The 23,092-nt window shown below is 34.2% G+C and overlaps 3 pseudogenes; all 3 read left to right on the forward strand.

The window, feature by feature from the left end:
- Positions 1-133: 133 nt before the first annotated feature.
- On the forward strand, positions 134-2,013 carry LOC141585898 (putative galacturan 1,4-alpha-galacturonidase SALK6; annotated as a pseudogene).
- A 6,863-nt stretch (positions 2,014-8,876) lies between these two features.
- On the forward strand, positions 8,877-10,767 carry LOC141585899 (putative galacturan 1,4-alpha-galacturonidase SALK6; annotated as a pseudogene).
- Positions 10,768-19,388: 8,621 nt separating this feature from the next.
- On the forward strand, positions 19,389-21,342 carry LOC141585900 (putative galacturan 1,4-alpha-galacturonidase SALK6; annotated as a pseudogene).
- The last annotated feature ends 1,750 nt before the right edge of the window (positions 21,343-23,092 follow it).

Raw genomic sequence — 23,092 nt, forward strand, 5'->3', positions numbered from 1 at the left:
CCAAAAATAAAGATCACAACTTAAATTAGCAAAGGCATTGTCTGGTTGTAAGATTTTGGAGGAATCTATATATATGTGCACGTAAAACAACAAATATCATCATTATTGAATAAGACAAATAATAAGGGTAAAACCTAAATAATAATAATAAAAAAAATTCCTAAAAATGTCAAGGTCTATTCTCCCATTAATTTTTTCCATTTTATATGTGTCCATTTCAGTTGTGAGATGTCAAACCGTATTTGACATAACAAAATTCGGTGCAAAAGCTAATGCAGATGCTACAGAGGTATGTTTTAAGACCAGCATATAAAGATTAAATAACACTTTACACAAATTACTTTAAAATTACTTCAAATGGTGGAAAAAATTATATCTTCGTATAATAGTCTATTTGTTTTTGTAATTTTTTTTCCTGAAAATTCATTATTATTAATTTATTTGTAAATTGTCAACACTTGTTATGTGTAAAAATATTCGTTCACTCCTTTAGTGTTGAAACCACCCTATATAAATATTAACTCATATTAGAAATAAATTATTAATTTATTTACGATTGATTTTAAGGTTTTACTTGTAATGTGTTTGGTCTTTACAATCTATAATAAACTATTAAGACACTAATAAATTGGCATATCGATAGGCAATGATGAAAGCGTGGAAGGAAGCATGTGCATCAACAACACCATCAAAAATAGTAGTACCGCAGAACATATTTGATGAACTCAATTAACCTTTTTGGCCCATGCAAAGGCCAAGTTACAATCGAGATTGGGTAACTTCAAGGCCCCTGCTGATCCAAGCCAGATGAAAGACAAATCCACTTGGGTTAAACTAGAGCATGTTGATGGGCTCACCGTGACTGCCCTTAAGGGCGGTGGCTCTTTCGACGGTCAAGGCCAAATCGCGTGGAAGCAGAACGAATGTGCTAAAACTGGCACTTGCGATGAACTTCCTTACGTACGTCTTTTTTTAATTAACCTACTATACCTTTTTAAGTCAGTTGCAATTTCGTGTCAGGTTCGTATAATTTTTTGTTAATGTATACCGTCAATGCAGAACTTTAGGTTCAACTTCCTCAACAACTGTAAGATTAGTGGTATCAAATCCATCAACAGCAAGTTGTACCACATGGGAGTTTTAGGGTGCAAGAACGTGACACTATATGACACTACTATTGAAGCTCCACTAATGACCTTAACACAGACGGTATCCACATTGGACGGTCGAAGGTATAAATGTGATCCTTGCCAAGATCGGGACGGGGGATGACTGCGTGTCCATGGGAGATGGTGCGAAGCAAGTCCATGTTGAGTCGGTTTTTGTGGTCCAGGACACGGTATTAGCATTGGAAGCCTTGGAAGGTACCCAAATGAGGCTCCTGTCACTGGTGTCACTATCAAGAACTGCAAAATCAGCAACACTGATAATGGTGTTAGAATCAAGTCTTGGCTTGCTTCTTACGAAGCCGTCGCATCAGACTTACACTTTGAGGATATCACTGTCGAAAATGTTGGAAACCCTATTCTTGTTGATCAAGAGTACTGCCCTTACGGCCACTGCAAAGCAAAGGCAAGCTTTATATACTCTACATTCGTACTTTAATGTTGTTGATAATGTCTTCTAGATGGTTATCTAATATATATGTTTTTCTAAATTCAGACGCCTTCAAAGGTTAAGATCAGCAACATTAGCTTCAAGAATGTGAGAGGAACAACAAGTACAAAAGAGGCGGTGAAGCTATTGTGTAGCAGTGGATCACCCTGTGACAAGGTAGAACTCGCGGACATAGACTTGACATTCAAGGGTGGTGCGGCCGTCTCAATGTGCAAGAATGTGAAGCCAATCACAAGTGGCAAGCGTAACCCGTGGCTTGTAGTACACCGCTCCCGCTGGTCTTTAAAAAGTTCATTAGCACTCGATAGGGTTATTAATGACATTTAATATGTAGTTGTGTGACACCCCGCGATAATGCGGAAAATATAAATAATAAATTTAACGGAAGTTATAAAACTTTTAAAAACTTTTTATTACTAGTTAAAGTTTAAAATGCGAGAGTCACTAATCCAACGAAACAAGTGCTACGATAAGCAAACTTAGGTTATTACAAACCAAGTCTAGCCAATAAGGGGGAAAAAGATATCCCACGAATAACGAGTCTAAAAGGTGAGTCTAAGCATAACGATTGACAAAAATCTAACGGTCAAGGTACTCGCTAGCTCACACATGTCTTCACCCCATAAATGCACCAACTAATACCTATCATTCATGTAAACATAAGCGCCACAGTCAGTGGGGAGTAACTCAAGGTTTTCCCAGCCACATTATGTCAAAAATAAACATAACAAAGAACTCAATTAAGGCAAGGCATAATAAATAAGGGATACAAATTCACTTAACTAATAAGCATGAGATCATTCATTAAGAGAAAGCAAAATATAATAGCAAATGAGCATGTCATGGGTATATTTAAATAAATGAAGTAAAGGAAAGAACATAGATACGGTTAGTTAATCACAAGCACGAATTCCAATGAAATGTGACATATGCGACTATCCAAATTAAACAAAACTAGTACTTCAATCGTGTGAGATAAATAAACGAATAGTCAATCATCGTAATACATATAGTTGAAAACCATAGCCATTTCTTTGGAAATCTTCTAACAAACATTGCACGGGACGTGGCTATTAACGTCCACATGCGCACTCATGGCTTGCATCTCACCAAAAGAACGGATGGGAGTATCAATCCTGGTAATCATATTGCAACTAGAAGGCTTGCATATCACCTCTAGTGTCTGATAGGACCAAGACTCTTACATTCAACCACATAAGACGTAAACGCTCGTGTAGAATGACATATGCCAATGACCATAGCCAAGCAAGAAATTTACTTCTCTAAGATTAAATTTTCCCGGAAAAGACTAAGATAAAACTCACTTGACAGAACAGCACAAGTGACCAAAACCGTATTTGCCAGAACAGCACAAGCAGCCAAAACCGTACTTGCCAGAACAGCACAAGTAGGCAAAACCAGCACTTGCCAGAACAACACAACTAGGGCGTAAAAGAAAAGAGAAAAACTGTACTTGCCAGAACAGCACAAGTAGGTTAGACCCGTAATTGCCAGAACAACACAAGTAGGGCTTAAATATAAGTCAAGTAAGAAAGCATAGCATTATGGCATTTTCACGAGAATACGACACATTACAAGTAATTACTTAGATTAAATCACTCATACTTGAAATATGATGAAAACATGAAAATGAGCCAGTAACAATCCATAGATGACATATAAAATACCATTTCATACTTGTATAACATGGCTAAACATTTTATTGTATATTTACAAGTTACTTGAGCTTAAAATAGAGCAAGCAATAACAAATGAATTAAGTGATACCCAATACGAGGTAAAACGTAAACAAACAAATGAGAACTCAAATATGAAGTCTATAGCATCATTCGATACATTTCTAACATAAATAAACACTATAATTCATATACATGTTAATTAAACATAGTATAAGAAAACGATAATAGATGAATTAAGTAATGGGAAACACTAGGTAAAATGTAAACAAACCCAAACCGAACCGCATTTAAGCTTAACAAGTAAAACCGATTTTTACCATGTGAATGAGACATAATCAAAGGGCTCCAATGATAAAAAGGTATCAACACACCATACATAAGCATTAGAACCAAGGTTAAGATGCATACCCAACAAGAAACATAAAACCCAATTTATAACAATAAGTTTAGTACTTGACTACAACAAGGGTCAACTTCAAACGGTCATAACTTGAGTTCTACACATTATAATAAGGTGAACCAATTGGAGGTGATAACTTATCCTCTTACAGTTCTAACGGTAGGTCATAAGCCCAAAATGAACAAGTAACGAAGAAGTTAAGACCATTTTATGAAAACTGGTCAGGCTGAATCCACAATGGGCTGCTTCCCGTGAGACATACAAACTACATCTTTATCCCCCAAATGAATCTTATCTTATCATTATAATCCAATTGAATAATAACATGTAATTAACAAGGAATTTCATATGTATACTTTGAGACGGAAATCAATAGTTTACATATCCAAGAGAAATGGATGAGTGGAAAACAAATATATAGTAAATTAGTGATTAATTAGAGTGGATTAGTGAAGGAGGAAAGAGATGGTGAGATTAGCTTATAAACACACTTTTTTGGGGTTGATCTCATCCCTCCATCTCCCTCCATCCAATGGCTCATAATAGAACTTATGGACTCAATATATATGTTGGCCTTAGTTGATCTCTTCTCTCTCTCTCTCTCTCTCTCTCTCTCTCTCTCTCTCTCTCTCTCTCTCTCTCTCTCTCTCTCTCTCTCTCTCTCTCTCTCTCTCTCTCTCTCTCTTATTTATATATATATATATATATATATATATATATATATATATATATATATATATATATATCATAGTAGGGAAAAAAGAAATTAAGTGGGCCACTCACCCTATCATGTGAGAGGTATTTTACTAACGATATTGAGAGACCGTCTTTCCGAAATTTTTGTGTTGAGTGTAATATTATCGTAAATAATAACGAGAATTGATTACTAAATATTCAACTTAGTCTCAAGCCAATATCCAAAATAATGCTCCAATGTAAGCCAGCAGTTTACCCTTTAATATTAAAACTTAAGTCGTTTTTTAAAACAGACGAATTTAGGACAATTTGAATATGTTTGAATTGGTTATTTTTGTCAGAGCAGCTACAGATAAGGTTAATTCGTGCTTGGGACATTTTTTGGGTATTTTATACGATTTTCCGGTTAACTTTACCTGATCTATTGGTAAATGAATTTGTCACCGAAATTTTTTATTTGAGTCACATGGTTTTGAATCGTCACCTCGGTTTTCCTTCACTTATTCTTGAACTAATATTACGTATGACATGGAGATGGCAAAAAAGTACTACCAAATACTCGAAATAACTTGACAACCTCATTTAGTGTAAGAGGAATTAATTACTCTGTACTAGTTATATTATACTACTAGATATTATTTGACGTTAGAAATGAGTCTGGATCATCTGTCCCACTTTTGTATTCCATGTTGTGTTTCACTAACTTAATCTTCTAACACCTCATCCTCTTATGATATCTAAATATTTATTTTTAACGTTTAATGCTTATGTGTAAACTAGAGAGATACTGGGACACAAGATGGGACACGAATATCCGGACTCGTTGGAAACTCACCAACTACGACTAAATATTTAAATACTCGTAATAACTAGTCTAGATATCGGGCAATGTACGCGTGGTATATACAAAACTTTTAACTTTTTTTTACCATATTACTTATAATTAAATCGACATCTTATTAATTTTTTTCACATCAATGTATCTTAGCCTGCTGATTAAGATGGAGGTATAATGGACATTAGGTCACATGTTCACATCTTCTTCATCCTCATGTATTGTAATGCTCTTATGACACAACTATCAGATTAAAGGTTGAGCTGCAAAACTAACCAGGAAAATTGAATAATGTCCTAAAATGTGTATTATAATGAAATTATATTTCTTTTTTCAATTCGAAGCTAATTTTGATGATTTTTTTTACCACGAAACTTATTATAGTTTATGAGTTTATATCTATTTTATTTTATTTTATTTTATTATAATTAAAATATATTAGTTTTTAATAAAGAAAAAATAATTTGATTAAAAGATTATATTTTAATAAAAGGTTAATGGTTTAACGAAAAAAAACATCAATCTCATTTGTTTTCTTATTTAAGGAAGTGGATTTTGAAGGGAAACAATTCATATTGTTTACTTAGTATATAGTATGTACTAGCTTTGTGGTTTGGCCTGAAAGAGTGGAGATTAGTGGTTAAAACTTGAGTGAAATTTCCAATAGACCTAGGTTCAAGCATCTCAAAGAATAATCTTGTAAGGTATTTACGGCATGAGTCCATGCCTTTTAGACTAATACGAGTCTGCAGTACGCACCGAAAGTAGTGGCCGCGGGTTCCCTCATCGTTAAAAAAAAGCAGTTTATAATGCCCAGTCCACCTCTATCCTTAGGCAAGCAACACTTATCCTAGGCAACTGCAAGAACTAGCTCTGTGATGCTCCATACTTCCAAACTAGAGGTAACTCCTACATATAGCATCCGCTTTACAAATCAATCCTTTACGCAAAAGAAAAATCCTAGCGCAGTAACTATGCATTTGAGTGACCACAACTTTAACTAATACCAATCTGCCAGCATAACTGAGCTTCTTTGACCCTCATCCCCTGATTTTACTTACTATCTTCTCCGCTAATTTATTAAATTCAGCATTTGTCAATCTTTTGTAAGAAATTGGGATCCTCAGGTACCTAAAAGGAAAAATTTTCTTCTGAAAACCAGATAGCCCAAGGATAGCAGCAGCATCTTATGACATCACTCCATTCATATACACATCAGATTTATCCTTATTCAAACATAAACCTGAAGCTTCAGAAAATGTTACAAAGGCCCTCATAATCACCTCGGTTGACTCATAATTCTCTATTGAGAAAAGAGTAAATCATCAGCAAAAACAAAATGACACAACCCCAATGATATGTATAAAGGGTGAAATTTAAAGCTGATCCTCAATGTGACCACATCCAAAACTCAAGTGAGGTACTCCAGGCACAAGGTGAATAACGGAGGAGAGATAGGATCTTCTTGCCTAAGTCCCCTCCTACCCTTGAATTAACTAAAATGTGCTCCATTCAAAGACAGGGAGAAAGAAGTTGAAAATACACATTGCATAATCCAATTAATCATCTGACCAAGGAACTTCAGTGCAATAATTAAGCATATCCTCCGGAAAAGTCCACTCAATAGAATCATATGCTTTCCTAAGATCCACTTTCATCATGATCCTAGGAGAGAACCATTTCCGGTTATATAGCCTGACCAGATCCTGACATATCAGGATGTTGTCAAGAATATCTCTACCTTGGATAAAAGCCTCTTGATTCAGACTTATTATCTCAGGAAAGACATTAACAAGTCTATAAAATATGACCTTTGAAATGCATTTGTAAAGTAAATTACAAAATGCATGCAATAGGTCTAAAATCATTGACAGACTCAGGACTCTCCTTCTTTGGAGTCGAAGTTAAAATAATGGCATTCAACTGTTGAAACAATTTTCCATTTAGGAAAAATTCCTGACGGCCACCATAATATCATCCCCAGTTACTTCATGAGCATCTTTAAAGAAACCAGCTAAAAACCCATCAAGACCATGTGCTTTCTCATTGGGAATTAAAAATAAGGCCTTTTGAATCTCAGCCTCTATAATAGCTCTTCTTTAATGGCTATTTAATGTTTTTCCTTATTAAATCATGTTTTTATTATTCTCATTTGATTGTTGTAGTGAGTGATATCGTTTTTGCGAAACATTTATATGATACTTTTCTTAATTTACAACTTTATTAGAATGATGATTATTATAAAAATAGTAAGTAGTATTAACCATATTTGTAAGTTTGGAGATAATTAATGATACTTAATCATTAAAATATTTTTCACTCATTTTCTCTTAAACCTTTAATCAAATGAACATTTTTAAATGAGATGTGTATAATAAATAAAATCACATAGATATTCATGAAAAATTCTCACGTTAAAAATTTAAAATTAAAAGACATGCTATCCCTTTAACCGACTTCGTTAAAAATATAAGAGAATATTATACTTACACTAAACATGCCTTAATCTATACATGATACATCTATAATCTATTGTACGTTAATACAATTCCAACAAATTGACTACACATTACAAATTATGAATACATTAAAAATTTCACCAAAACATGCATTCATCAATATTAAAGAGGTGAGACCAAAAAGTTAAGATTACAATTTGGTTAAGCTACTACTAGGGTTTGCTTCACAAAAGCTTGACCTCCCTTCACCATAATAGATAATCATATATATTCGATAAACGACGATCTCAAATATCTTTATCAACGTACAACAACGCCAAGAACGAGTTATATATACAATAATACAAATGCTTGTCATATTTTTCTACTTTCTTCTATTTTTCCTTTTATTTCTTTAACATAAAGCTTCGAAAGATCAATCAAATGAAAATGGAATAAATCATTAAATGATAAAAAGGACAAAATTATTGGTGATTTTTTTTCTAGGAATACGTTAGAGTTCTTATCATAATTGAAGAATATGAAAAGTTATGCAATAAAGAGAGATAAATATTGTGATTATGGAGTGGACTAATGATATGGAGATGAAAGTATACATAACATGGGTGATTACTGCTTTGTCTTTTCGTTTTGTATTTTTAATTGTTTTTTTTCTAAATTCACCATATAATTGTATTCTGCCACGTGTCATTTTATTAGTTACTCAATCTAACATTTTTATGTGATTGTATGTATAAGTTTATAGGATTGGATACTTGTTTTGTAATTTTATGACTCCTTGATCTTCTCAGTGACGGATTTTTTAATGATGGATATAAGGGGATTCAAATACCCTTTATTCTAATATGTATATTGATTTGTTTTGCCATGTTTGTGTCTAGTAAAAATGAGGATGTCATATCGCGTGTCCGCTCCCTAACTGCATCCACGTCGTTATTATTGCTACCTAGATATAGAGTATGTGATTAATGTAGATATGCTAATTTTGCTTGAAAATCAATCTTTGTCAAATATAGATGGGAGAAGCAAATGATGTGTTACTTCGACCACGTACATATCCAAAAATAAAGATCATAACTTAAATTAGCAAAGGCATTGTCTGGTTGTAAGATTTTGGAGGACTCTATATATATGTGCACGTAAAACAACAAATATCATCATTATTGAATAAGACAAATAATAAGGGTAAAACCTAAATAATAATAAAAAAAATTCCTAAAAATGTCAAGGTCTATTCTCCCATTAATTTTTTCCATTTTATATGTGTCCATTTCAGTTGTGAGATGTCAGACCGTATTTGACATAACAAAATTCGGTGCAAAAGCTAATGCAGATGCTACAGAGGTATGTTTTAAGACCAGCATATAAAGATTAAATAACACTTTACACAAATTACTTCAAATGGTGGAAAAAATTATATCTTCGTATAATAGTCTATTTGTTTTTGTAATTTTTTTTCCTGAAAATTCATTATTATTAATTTATTTGTAAATTGTCAACACTTGTTATGTGTAAAAATATTCGTTCACTCCTTTAGTGTTGAAACCACCCTATATAAATATTAACTCATATTAGAAATAAATTATTAATTTATTTACGATTGATTTTAAGGTTTTACTTGTAATGTGTTTGGTCTTTACAATCTATAATAAACTATTAAGACACTAATAAATTGGCATATCGATAGGCAATGATGAAAGCGTGGAAGGAAGCATGTGCATCAACAACACCATCAAAAATAGTAGTACCCGCAGGAACATATTTGATGAACTCAATTAACCTTGCTGGCCCATGCAAAGGCCAAGTTACAATCGAGATTGCAGGTAACTTCAAGGCCCCTGCTGATCCAAGCCAGATGAAAGACAAATCCACTTGGGTTAAACTAGAGCATGTTGATGGGCTCACCGTGACTGCCCTTAAGGGCGGTGGCTCTTTCGACGGTCAAGGCCAAATCGCGTGGAAGCAGAACGAATGTGCTAAAACTGGCACTTGCGATGAACTTCCTTACGTACGTCTTTTTTTAATTAACCTACTATACCTTTTTAAGTCAGTTGCAATTTCGTGTCAGGTTCGTATAATTTTTTGTTAATGTATACCGTCAATGCAGAACTTTAGGTTCAACTTCCTCAACAACTGTAAGATTAGTGGTATCAAATCCATCAACAGCAAGTTGTACCACATGGGAGTTTTAGGGTGCAAGAACGTGACACTATATGACACTACTATTGAAGCTCCGCCTAATGACCTTAACACAGACGGTATCCACATTGGACGGTCTCGAAGGTATAAATGTGATCCTTGCCAAGATCGGGACGGGGGATGACTGCGTGTCCATGGGAGATGGTGCGAAGCAAGTCCATGTTGAGTCGGTTATTGTGGTCCAGGACACGGTATTAGCATTGGAAGCCTTGGAAGGTACCCAAATGAGGCTCTCACACCGGTGTCACTATCAAGAACGCAAAATCAGCAACACGATAATGGTGTTAGAATCAAGTCTTGGCTTGCTTCTTACGGCCGTCGCATCGACTTACACTTTGAGGATATCATCATCGAAAATGTTGGAAACCCTATTCTTGTTGATCAAGAGTACTGCCCTTACGGCCACTGCAAAGCAAAGGCAAGCTTTATATACTCTACATTCGTACTTTAATGTTGTTGATAATGTCTTCTAGATGGTTATCTAATATATATGTTTTTCTAAATTTAGACGCCTTCAAAGGTTAAGATCAGCAACATTAGCTTCAAGAATGTGAGAGGAACAACAAGTACAAAAGAGGCGGTGAAGCTATTGTGTAGCAGTGGATCACCCTGTGACAAGGTAGAACTCGCGGACATAGACTTGACATTCAAGGGTGGTGCGGCCGTCTCAATGTGCAAGAATGTGAAGCCAATCACAAGTGGCAAGCAGAACCCTGTGGCTTGTAGTACACCTGCTCCTGCTGGTCTTTAAAAAGTTCATTAGCACTCGATAGGGTTATTAATGACATTTAATATGTAGTTGTGTGACACCCCGCGATAATGCGGAAAATATAAATAATAAATTTAATGGAAGTTATAAAACTTTTAAAAACTTTTTATTACTAGTTAAAGTTTAAAATGCGAGAGTCACTAATCCAACGAAACAAGTGCTACGATAAGCAAACTTAGGTTATTACAAACCAAGTCTAGCCAATAAGGGGGAAAAAGATATCCCACGAATAACGAGTCTAAAAGGTGAGTCTAAGCATAACGATTGACAAAAATCTAACGGTCAAGGTACTCGCTAGCTCACACATGTCTTCACCCCATAAATGCACCAACTAATACCTATCATTCATGTAAACATAAGCGCCACAGTCAGTGGGGAGTAACTCAAGGTTTTCCCAGCCACATTATGTCAAAAATAAACATAACAAAGAACTCAATTAAGGCAAGGCATAATAAATAAGGGATACAAATTCACTTAACTAATAAGCATGAGATCATTCATTAAGAGAAAGCAAAATATAATAGCAAATGAGCATGTCATGGGTATATTTAAATAAATGAAGTAAAGGAAAGAACATAGATACGGCTAGTTAATCACAAGCACGAATTCCAATGAAATGTGACATATGCGACTATCCAAATTAAACAAAACTAGTACTAAAATCATGTGAGATAAATAAACGAATAGTCAATCATCGCAATACATATAGTTGAAAACCATAGCCATTTCTTTGGAAATCTTCAAACAAACATTGCACGGGACGTGGCTATTAACGTCCACATGCGCACTCATGGCTTGCATCTCACCACAAGAACGGATGGGAACATCAATCCCAGCAATCATATCGCAACTAGAAGGCTTGCATCTCACCTAGAGTGTCTGATAGGACCAAGACTCTTATATTCAACCACATAAGACGTAAACTCTCGTGTAGAATGACATATGTCAATGACCATAACCAAGCAAGAAATTTACTTCTCTAAGACTAAATTTTCCCTGGAAAAGACTAAGATAAAACTCACTTGTCAGAACAGCACAAATGACCAAAATCGTACTTTCCATAACACCACAAGTAGCCAAAACCGTACTTGCCAGAACAGCACAAGTAGCCAAAACCGTACTTGCCAAAACAGCATAAGTAGGCCAAATCCGCACTTACAAGAACAACACAAGTAGGGCGTAAAAGAAAAGAGAAAAACCGTACTTGCCAAAATAGCACAAGTAGATTAGACCCATACTTGCCAGAACAGCACAAGTAGGGTTTAAATATAAGTCAAGCAAGAAAGCATAGCATTATGGCATTTTCACGAGAATACGACACTTTACAAGTAGTTACTTAGAATAAATCACTCATACTTGAAATATGATGAAAACATGAAAATGAGTCAGTAACAACCCATAAGTGAAATATAAAATACCATTTCATACTTGTATAATATGGCTAAATATTTTATTTCATATTTACAAGTTACTTGAGCTTAAAATAGAACAAACGATATCAAATGAATTAAGTGATACGCAATACGAGGTAAAACGTAAACAAACAAATGAGAACTCAAATATGAAGTATATAGTATCATTTCATACTTTTCTAATATGAATAAACATTATACTTCATATTTATATGTTAATTAAACATAGTATAAACAAACGATAACAAATGAATTAAGTAATGAGAAACACTAGGTAAAATGTAAACAAACCCAAACCGAACCGCATTTAAGCTTAACAACTAAAACCGATGTTTACCATGTGAATGAGACATAATCAAGGGGCTCCAATGATAAAAAGGTATCAACACACCATACATAAGCATTAGAACCAAGGTTAAGATGCATACCCAACAAGAAACATAAAACCCAATTTATAACAACAAGTTTAGTACTTGACTACAACAAGGGTCAACTTCAAACGGTCATAACTTGAGTTCTACACATGATAATAAGGTGAACCAATTGGAGGTGATAACTTATCCTCTTACAGTTCTAACAGTAGGTCATAAGCCCAAAATGAACAAGTAACGAATGAGTTAAGACCATTTTACGAAAACTGGTCAGGCTGAATCCACAATGGGCTGCTTTCCGCGAGACATACAAACTACATCTTTATCCCCAAAATGAATCTTATCTTATCATTATAATCCAATTGAATAATAACATGTAATTAACAAGGAATTTCATTTGTATACTTTGAGACGGAAATCAATAGTTTACATATCCAAGCAACTAACTTTACCCAATTGTTCTCAACTCAATAGTTTACAAACTAACAATTTCATGATATAATTAAACACAAATATTTAGCATGAACAAGATGATTTACTCACTAATTCATCCATGTAACTAATTCAATTCATCCATATTAACACTCATGTAACCAAAAGACTAGAAATTTCTCAAACAACCATAAGATGGTTTATCAAACAACCATAAAATGATTTCACATACAAACTTATTCCACAATAAACATGTAAAACATGTAAAGATTCAAACTTTATGTTGGATTAATCTCCCCAAAATTCCTAATACTAAATGGTGAAATAAGTGTGTTGATGTTACAATGTAAATGTGTAGATGGATTACGTTTTACAAGATGGAACATACAATGCACTATATGTTATGAGATTGTTTTAATTAGAACAATCAATAACTTGTTGTAGGTTTTGAGATTAGTGTAGTATAAAAAGCTATTGGTGGTAATAGTTTTAATACACACAAAATATAGATAGACAAATTAGTTTATATTGGTGAGAATACTTCTTGTTCTAAAGGAGAGAAAAGAGAGTGTTTAACATCCATTAGAGATAATAAGAGTGAGATAAAGTTTGAGAGGGAGTGACAATACTAGTGTGTGATTGTACTCTATGACTTTGTAATTTCTTATTAGTGAATTAATTTGTCGAGAGAGCCGTAGTTTTTCCCTTAGTTGAGAAGGGTTTCCACGTGAGAAATTGTGGTGTCACTTTATTTGCTCTTACTTACGTTCGTTGTGTGTGTTCCTTCGTAGTATCGTTGTTGGGTGAGATTCTTCCCGCACCGGGTTTACAGGACGCTTCCCCAACAGTGGTATTAGAGCCGAAGGTTCTGTATACTGGGAGGTGTGGGAGATTCCGATTTAGGGAGGAACTTATTTATCGTAAGTAAGATGGCAGAGAAATTTCATGTTTTATTGTTTGATGGGAAGATGAATTTTATGGTGTGGAAAAGCACAGTTGAAGACTTGCTAGTCCAGTCGAGTCTTGATGAGGTTTTGGAATTGACTAAGCCATTAGAGATGACTGAGTCTAATTGGGAGTCAAAGAAAAATAAAGTCGTGAGTATGATAAGGTTGGCGGTAGCACCGGAGATTAAGTATAATCTTTTGGGCGAAAAGGAGCCGAGGGGCTTGTTAGAAAAGTTACAAGGCATGTATGCGTCAAAGTCGCTCACCAACCGACTATGTTTGCGATGGGAGTTGTATCAACTCGAAATGGAGGAGGGTGATGCAAATTTACAAGACCACATAAATATTAAACCAGTTAGTGTGTCAACTCTTGAATGCTGATGAGAAGATAATGGATCAAGAGCAAGCTCTCTTGTTATTAGCTTCATTGCCGGAAAGTTTTAGACCCATTGTTATGACGATGCTCGTGGGTAAAGAGAAAATTTCTTTGGATGAAGCAATAACAGTGGTGAGAGAAAATGAGAGGATGATGGCGAAAATAGATGGAGATGCATCATCAAGTGATGGGGCACTAGTGGCAGATGGTTGTGAAAGAGGGAGAGGATCACACAAACATGGAAATGGCCAAAGAAGTAGATCAAAGTCACGCGTGAAGGACATGGATAGTGTGGAGTGCAACTATTGTCATGAGAAAGGTCATATTCAACGAAATTGTCCAATAATGAAGGAAGACTTGAAAAGTGTGAAGTCTTTAAGAGAAAAGGTGGGCAAAGCTAAGGTTGATGATTTAGGTGATTCTTCCAATATGGTGTGTGGTAATAGTAGTGATGATGAAGGCATATTCTTGACTTCTCAAGATGAGGTGGAGTGTCAAGAAAAATGGGTGATGGATTCAGGTGCCTTTGTACATGTTTGTAAAGACCAAGGATCATTTGATACTTTGCAAAATAATGGAGACTTTGGGCATGTCAAAGTGGGTGATGGCCTCAAATTAAAAGTTGAGGGTGTAGGGAGTGTAACAATGAAACTCCATGATGGCACCATAAGAACTTTAAAAAATGTGAGGTATGTCCCTAAAGCTTGTTCCAACATTATTTCTTTGGGTGTGTTGACGACTCAGGGGAACCGATATGTTGGTAATGGTAAGTGGTGCAAAGTGTATCGTGGAAGAAACTTGATAATGCAAAGGGTGAAAACGAAAAACAATATTGGCTATGTGGATGGACATAGCGTGAAGAGAAAGACCGACGTAAAGAAGAAAGTCCGCTTTTCTGAGATAGTTGAAGTATTTGGAGCTTTGGGTCGAGGGAGGAAGTTGTTGGATTAATCTCCCCAAAACTCCTAATACTAAATGGTGAAATAAGTGTGTTGATGTTACAATGTAAATGTGTAGATGGATTACTTTTTACAAGATGGAACATACAATGCACTATATGTTATGAGATTGTTTTAATTAGAACAATCAATAACTTGTTGTAGGTTTTGAGATTAGTGTAGTATAAAAAGCTATTGGTGGTAATAGTTTTAATACACACAAAATATAGATAGACAAATTAGTTTATATTGGTGAGAATACTTCTTGTTCTAAAGGAGATAAAAGAAAGTGTTTAACATCCATTAGAGATAATAAGAGTGAGATAAAGTTTGAGAGGTAGTGACAATACTAGTGTGAGATTGTACTCTATAAACTTTGTAATTTCTTATTAGTGAATTAATTTGTCGAGAGAGCCGTGGTTTTTCCCTTAGTTGAGAAGGGTTTCCACGTGAGAAATTGTGGTGTCATTTTATTTGCTCTTACTTACGTTCGTTGTGTGTGTTCCTTCGTAGTATCGTTGTTGGGTGAGATTCTTCCCGCACCGGGTTTATAGGACGGTTCCCCAACACTTTAACACACATATGAGTATATGGGACAGAAAATCCGGACTCGTTGGAAACTCACCAACTACGACTAAATATTTAAATACTCGTAATAACTAGTCTAGATATCGGGCAATGTACGCGTGGTATATACAAAACTTTTAACTTTTTTTTACCATATTACTTATAATTAAATCGACATCTTATTAATTTTTTTCACATCAATGTATCTTAGCCTACTGATTAAGATGGAGGTATAGTGGACATTAGGTCACATGTTCACATCTTCTTCATCCTCATGTATTGTAATGCTCTTATGACTCAACTAACAGATTAAAGGTTGAGCTGCAAAACTAACCAGGAAAATTGAATAATGTCCTAAAATGTGTATTATAATGAAATTATATTTCTTTTTTCAATTCAAAGCTAATTTTGATGATTTTTTTATCACGAAACTTATTATAGTTTATGAGTTTATATCTATTTTATTTTATTTTATTATAATTAAAATATATTAGTTTTTAATAAAGAAAAAATAATTTGATTAAAAGATTATATTTTAATAAAAGGTTAATGGTTTAACGAAAAAAAAACATCAATCTCATTTGTTTTCTTATTTAAGGAAGTGGATTTTGAAGGGAAACAATTCATATTGTTTACTTAGTATATAGTATGTACTAGCTTTGTGGTTTGGCCTGAAAGAGTGGAGATTAGTGGTTAAAACTTGAGTGAAATTTCCAATAGACCTAGGTTCAAGCATCTCAAAGAATAATCTTTTAAAGTATTTACGGCCTGAGTCCATGCCTTTTAGACTAATATGAGCCTGCAGTACGCACCGAAAGTAGTGGCCGCGGGTTCCCTCGTCATTAAAAAAAAGCAGTTTATAATGCCCAGTCCACCTCTATCCTTAGGCAAGCAACACTTATCCTAGGCAACTGCAAGAACTAGCTCTGTGATGCTCCTCACTTCCAGACTAGAGGTAACTCCTACATATAGCATCCACTTTACAAATCAATCCTTTACGCAAAAGAAAAATCCTAGCGCAGTAACTATGCATTTGAGTGACCACAACTTTAACTAATACCAATCTGCCAGCATAACTGAGCTTCTTTGACCCTCATCCCCTGATTTTACTTACTATCTTCTCCGCTAATTTATTAAATTCAGCATTTGTCAATCTTTAGTAAGAAATTGGGATCCTCAAGTACCTAAAAGGAAAAATTTTCTTCTGAAAACCAGATAGCCCAAGGATAGCAGCAGCATCTTATGACATCACTCCATTCATATACACATCAGATTTATCCTTATTCATACATAAACCTGAAGCTTCAGAAAATGTTACAAAGGCCCTCATAATCACCTCGGTTGACTCATAATCCTCTATTGAGAAAAAAGTAAATCATCGGCAAAAACAAAATGACACAACTCCAGGGATCTGCATAAAGGGTGAAATTTAAAGCCATTCCTCAATGTAACCACATCCAAAACTCAAGTGAGGTACTCCAGGCACAAGGTGAACAACGGAGGAGACATAGGATCTCCTTGCCTAAGTCCCCTCCTACCCTTGAATTAACTAAAATGTGCTCCCTTCAAAGATAGGGAGAAAGAAGTAGAAAATACACATTGCATAATCCAATTAATCATCTGACCAAGGAACTTCAGTGCAATAATTAAGCATATCCTCCGGAAAAGTCCACTCAATAGAATCATATGCTTTCTTAAGATCCACTTTCATCATGATCCTAGGAGAGAACCATTTCCTGTTATAGAGCCTGACCAGATCCTGACATATCAAGATGTTGTCAAGAATATCTCTACCTTGGATAAAAGCCTCTTGATTCAGACTTATTATCTCAGGAAAGACATTAGCAAGTCTATTACATATGACCTTTGAAATGCATTTGTAAAGTACATTACAAAATGCATGCAATAGGTCTAAAATCATTGACAGACTCAGGACTCTCCTTCTTTGGAATCGAAGTTAAAATAGTGGCATTCAACTGTTGAAACAATTTTCCATTAAGGAAAAATTCCTGACGGCCACCATAATATCATCCCCAGTTACTTCATCGGCATCTTTAAAGAAACCAGCTAAAAACCCATAAGGACCATGTGCTTTCTCATTGGGAATTAAAAACAAGGCCTTTTGAATCTCAGCCTCTATAATAGCTCTTCTTTAATTGCTATTTAATGTTTTTCCTTATTGAATCATGTTTTTTTTATTCTCATTTGATTGTTGTAGTGAGTGATATCGTTTTTGCGCAACATTTATATGATACTTTTCTTAATTTACAACTTTATTAGAATGATGATTATTATAAAATAAGTAAGTAGTATTAACCATATTTGCAAGTTTGGAGATAATTAATGATATTTAATCATTAAAATATTTTTCACTCATTTTATCTTAACCCTTTAATCAAATGAACATTTTTAAATGAGATGTGTATAATAAATAAAATCACATAGATATTCATGAAAAATTCTCACGTTAAAAATTCAAAATTAAAAGGCATGCTACCCTTTTAACCGACTTCGTTAAAAACATAAGAGAATATTATACTTACACTAAACATGCCTTAATCTATACATGATACATCTATAATCTATTGTACGTTAATACAATTCCAAAAAATTGACTACACATTATAAATTATGAATACATTAAAAATTTCACCAAAACATGCATTCATCAATATTAAAGAGGTGAGACCAAAAAACTAAGATTACAATTTGGTTAAGCTACTACTAGGGTTTGCTTCACAAAAGCTTGACCTCCCTTCACCATAATAGATAATCATATATATTCGATAAACGACGATCTCAAATATCTTCATCAACGTACAACAACGCCAAGAACGAGTTACATATACAATAATACAAATGCTTGTCATATTTTTCTACTTTCTTCTATTTTTCCTTTTATTTATTTAACATAAAGCTTTGAAAGATCAATCAAATGAAAATGGAATAAATCATTAAATGATAAAAAGGACAAAATTCTTGGTGATTTTTTTTTCTTGGAATACGTTAGAGTTCTTATCATAATTGAAGAATATGAAAAGTTATGCAATAAAGAGAGATAAATATTGTAATTATGGAGTGGACTAATGATATGGAGATGAAAGTATACATAACATGGGTGATTACTGCTTTGTCTTTTTGTTTTGTATTTTTAATTGTTTTTTTTTCTAAATTCACCATATAATTGTATCCTGCCACGTGTCATTTTATTAGTTACTCAATCTAATATTTTTATGTTATTGTATGTATAAATTTATAGGATTGGATACTTGTTTTGTAATTTTATGGCTCCTTGATCTTCTCAGTGACGGATTTTTTAATGATGGATATAAGGGGATTCAAATACCCTTTATTCTAATATGTATATTGATTTGTTTTGCCATGTTTGTGTCTACTAATATTGAGGATGTCATATCGCGTGTCCGCTCCCTAACTGTATCCACGTCATTATTATTGCTACCTAGATATAGAGTATGTGATTAATGTAGATATGCTAATTTTGCTTGAAAATCCATCTTTGTCAAATATAGATGGGAGAAGCAAATGATGTGTTACTTTGACCACATACATATCCAAAAATAAAGATCATAACTTAAATTAGCAAAGGCATTGTCTGGTTGTAAGATTTTGGAGGACTCTATATATATGTGCACGTAAAACAACAAATATCATCATTATTGAATAAGACAAATAATAAGGGTAAAACCTAAATAATAATAAAAAAAAAATTCCTAAAAATGTCAAGGTCTATTCTCCCATTAATTTTTTCCATTTTATATGTGTCCATTTCAGTTGTGAGATGTCAGACCGTATTTGACATAACAAAATTCGGTGCAAAAGCTAATGCAGATGCTACAGAGGTATGTTTTAAGACCAGCATATAAAGATTAAATAACACTTTACACAAATTACTTTAAAATTACTTCAAATGGTGGAAAAAATTATATCTTCGTATAATAGTCTATTTGTTTTTGTAATTTTTTTTCCTGAAAATTCATTATTATTAGTTTATTTGTAAATTGTCAACACTTGTTATGTGTAAAAATATTCGTTCACTCCTTTAGTGTTGAAACCACCCTATAGAAATATTAACTCATATTAGAAATAAATTATTAATTTATTTACGATTGATTTTAAGGTTTTACTCGTAATGTGTTTGGTCTTTACAATCTATAATAAACGATTAAGACACTAATAAATTGGCATATCGATAGGCAATGATGAAAGCGTGGAAGGAAGCATGTGCATCAACAACACCATCAAAAATAGTAGTACCCGCAGGAACATATTTGATGAACTCAATTAACCTTGCTGGCCCATGCAAAGGCCAAGTTACAATCGAGATTGCAGGTAACTTCAAGGCCCCTGCTGATCCAAGCCAGATGAAAGACAAATCCACTTGGGTTAAACTAGAGCATGTTGATGGGCTCACCGTGACTGCCCTTAAGGGCGGTGGCTCTTTCGACGGTCAAGGCCAAATCGCGTGGAAGCAGAACGAATGTGCTAAAACTGGCACTTGCGATGAACTTCCTTACGACGCTCTTTTTTAATTAACCTACTATACCTTTTTAAGTCATTTGCAATTTCGTGTCGTTCGTATAATTTTTTGTTAATGTATACCGTCAATGCGTAACTTTAGGTTCAACTTCCTCAACAATCGTAAGATTAGTGGTATCAAATCCATCAAAGCAAGTTGTACCACATGGGAGTTTTAGGGTGCAAGAACGTGACACTATATGACACTACTATTGAAGCTCCAACTAATGACCTTAACACGCACGGTATCCACATTGACGGTCCAAGGTATAAATGTGATCCTTGCCAAGATCGGGACGGGGGATGATGCGTGTCCATGGGAGATGGTGCGAAGCAAGTCCATGTTGAGTCGGTTACTCGTGGTCCAGGACACGGTATTAGCATTGGAAGCCTTGGAAGGTACCCAAATGAGGCTCCCCACATGGTGTCACTATCAAGAATCGCAAAATCAGCAACACCGATAATGGTGTTAGAATCAAGTCTTGGCTTGCTTCTTACGGCCGTCGCATCGACTTACACTTTGAGGATATCACTGTCGAAAATGTTGGAAACCCTATTCTTGTTGATCAAGAGTACTGCCCTTACGGCCACTGCAAAGCAAAGGTAAGCTTTATATACTCTACATTCGTACTTTAATGTTGTTGATAATGTCTTCTAGATAGTTATCTAATATATATGGATTTCTAAATTCAGACACCTTCAAAGGTTAAGATCAGCAACATTAGCTTCAAGAATGTGAGAGGAACAACAAGTACAAAAGAGGCGGTGAAGCTATTGTGTAGCAGTGGATCACCTTGTGACAAGGTAGAGCTCGCGGACATAGACTTGACATTCAAGGGTGGTGCGGCCGTCTCAATGTGCAAGAATGTGAAGCCAATCACAAGTGGCAAGCAGAACCCTGTGGCTTGTAGTACACCTGCTCCTGCTGGTCCTTAGAGTTTTCATTAGTATTAGATTATCAATAATTTAAATATATAATTGTATTTAGTATATATGGAGCACATTTGAGTTCATCCATCCGACTTGATTGTATAAGGGATGTGTATGATGATTGCTCTAACTATAATGAGAAATGATTACGAAAGATTTCACTTAGTTTCATTTTAAAACTGACCTGACTAATATCACGTCAACTCGAGTAATATTGGTTTATTTTTGGCCGAATAGTTTCGGACGGGTTAATTTGTATCAGTTGTATCATCTTCTCGTTATTATATTCGAGTCCCGATTTTGATACCGGACCTATTTCATTTATGCTTATATAATTAGTTGTACAAAACTTGGATGAAACTTTTAAGGATCATAGGTTCAAATCTCTCTAAGAGTTTATAGATATTATTTACTATCTAAAAATCTAAGACTATGCCTTTTAGACTTCGAGTTCGTGTCGCTGGTATATATATCATTTACAAACTATCGCATACACTAGACAATTTACCCAATAAACTCCAAAAATAACGAATGTGAGTACTCTCGTCAGTCGTCACGCCAAAAAAAAAGTGAAGGGTAGAACACGTTGGTTTGACCACCGACTATTATAAATGACAATTAGGAGTTAGAACCATACATACGGTTGAATTGAAGTCAGGAAGTGAACCCGTCAAAGGAGGAATTTCTAAGAAATAGAGAGATGCATACAATTTGTACAAATTGATGGGTCATGTATATGCATGGGATGTTCGTGCGACTAACTTGTGATTTTGTCACAAATATTAGTAAGATAGAGATTGGAGAATATTATGACTTGTGTTATTATAAGAACGCGTATAACTTAACTCATGACCCATATACCTGATTTATATTTGACCCGATTTGTATGGCGAGACTCGGAATTAAGCCGCTCAACCCGTTTAACAGGTCTAATATAATTTATACAAATTGATGGGTCATGTTTGGGATGTTTGTGTGACTAACTTGTGATTTTGTGACAAATATAAGTTAAGACGTAAGATAGAGATTGGGAATATTGGTGGCTTGTGTTAAGAACGTGTTAAGAGGACTAATTTGACAAAAATTGACACCACCTTTCTAAGCTATTCCTCGCTGTCTATTGTAGACAACCCTCACTCTTTTCTCCCTTCCTAAAATGACCATTTCAACTACTCTACACCTGTCACTAATAGAGTCAGAATCTGAATCAAAACGATTTTATGAAGACGAACTAGTAATACATTAATTAAGACGAATTAAAATATAACTAAAAAGTTTAAATTTTCTATTGTATGGTGTATAATCGAGAAAAAGGAATATACATCGGATGTACTATCTCCAACTTTTTTATTTTTTGAGCATATATGTATTTTTTTTGAGTTTATTACCTCAAACTTTATTTGTTTTTGAGTATATGTATTTTTTTGAGCATATTAAAGTTTTTAAGTTAGATTTTAATATTTTTCTCGTCAAAACTCAAATTTAACTAAACTTATATGTAATGTTTTTGAGTTTTATTGTAATTTTTTAGAGTTTAATGTTGAAGTGAATAAACTCAAAAACTTCATAGTGAAACTCAGAAACTTTAAAACAAAACTCAAAAACTTTATTATAATACTCAGAAACTATAGAATTGGAGGTAGTATATCAGATGTATAATCCACTAACTGTGTATAATCGGTCTACATTGTAGAACAGTCCTATATACTTTAGTATTTTGGAAAATTTAGTACTCTGTAATAACAATTGGAAGTTTGGGACGATGTCCTTGTAAATGTAAGATTGTGGTGTGTCGTCTTTTTGAACTTTTTTTTTCCTTATTTCTCAATTTTTTTTAACCTCAAAATTGAATAGCAATGACAACAAAATGGGAACTCTAAAGTTTGTCATGCTCTCTAATTGTTCTTT

This window comes from Silene latifolia, chromosome 6 (assembly GCF_048544455.1).
Source record: "Silene latifolia isolate original U9 population chromosome 6, ASM4854445v1, whole genome shotgun sequence".
Lineage (NCBI taxonomy): Eukaryota > Viridiplantae > Streptophyta > Magnoliopsida > Caryophyllales > Caryophyllaceae > Silene > Silene latifolia.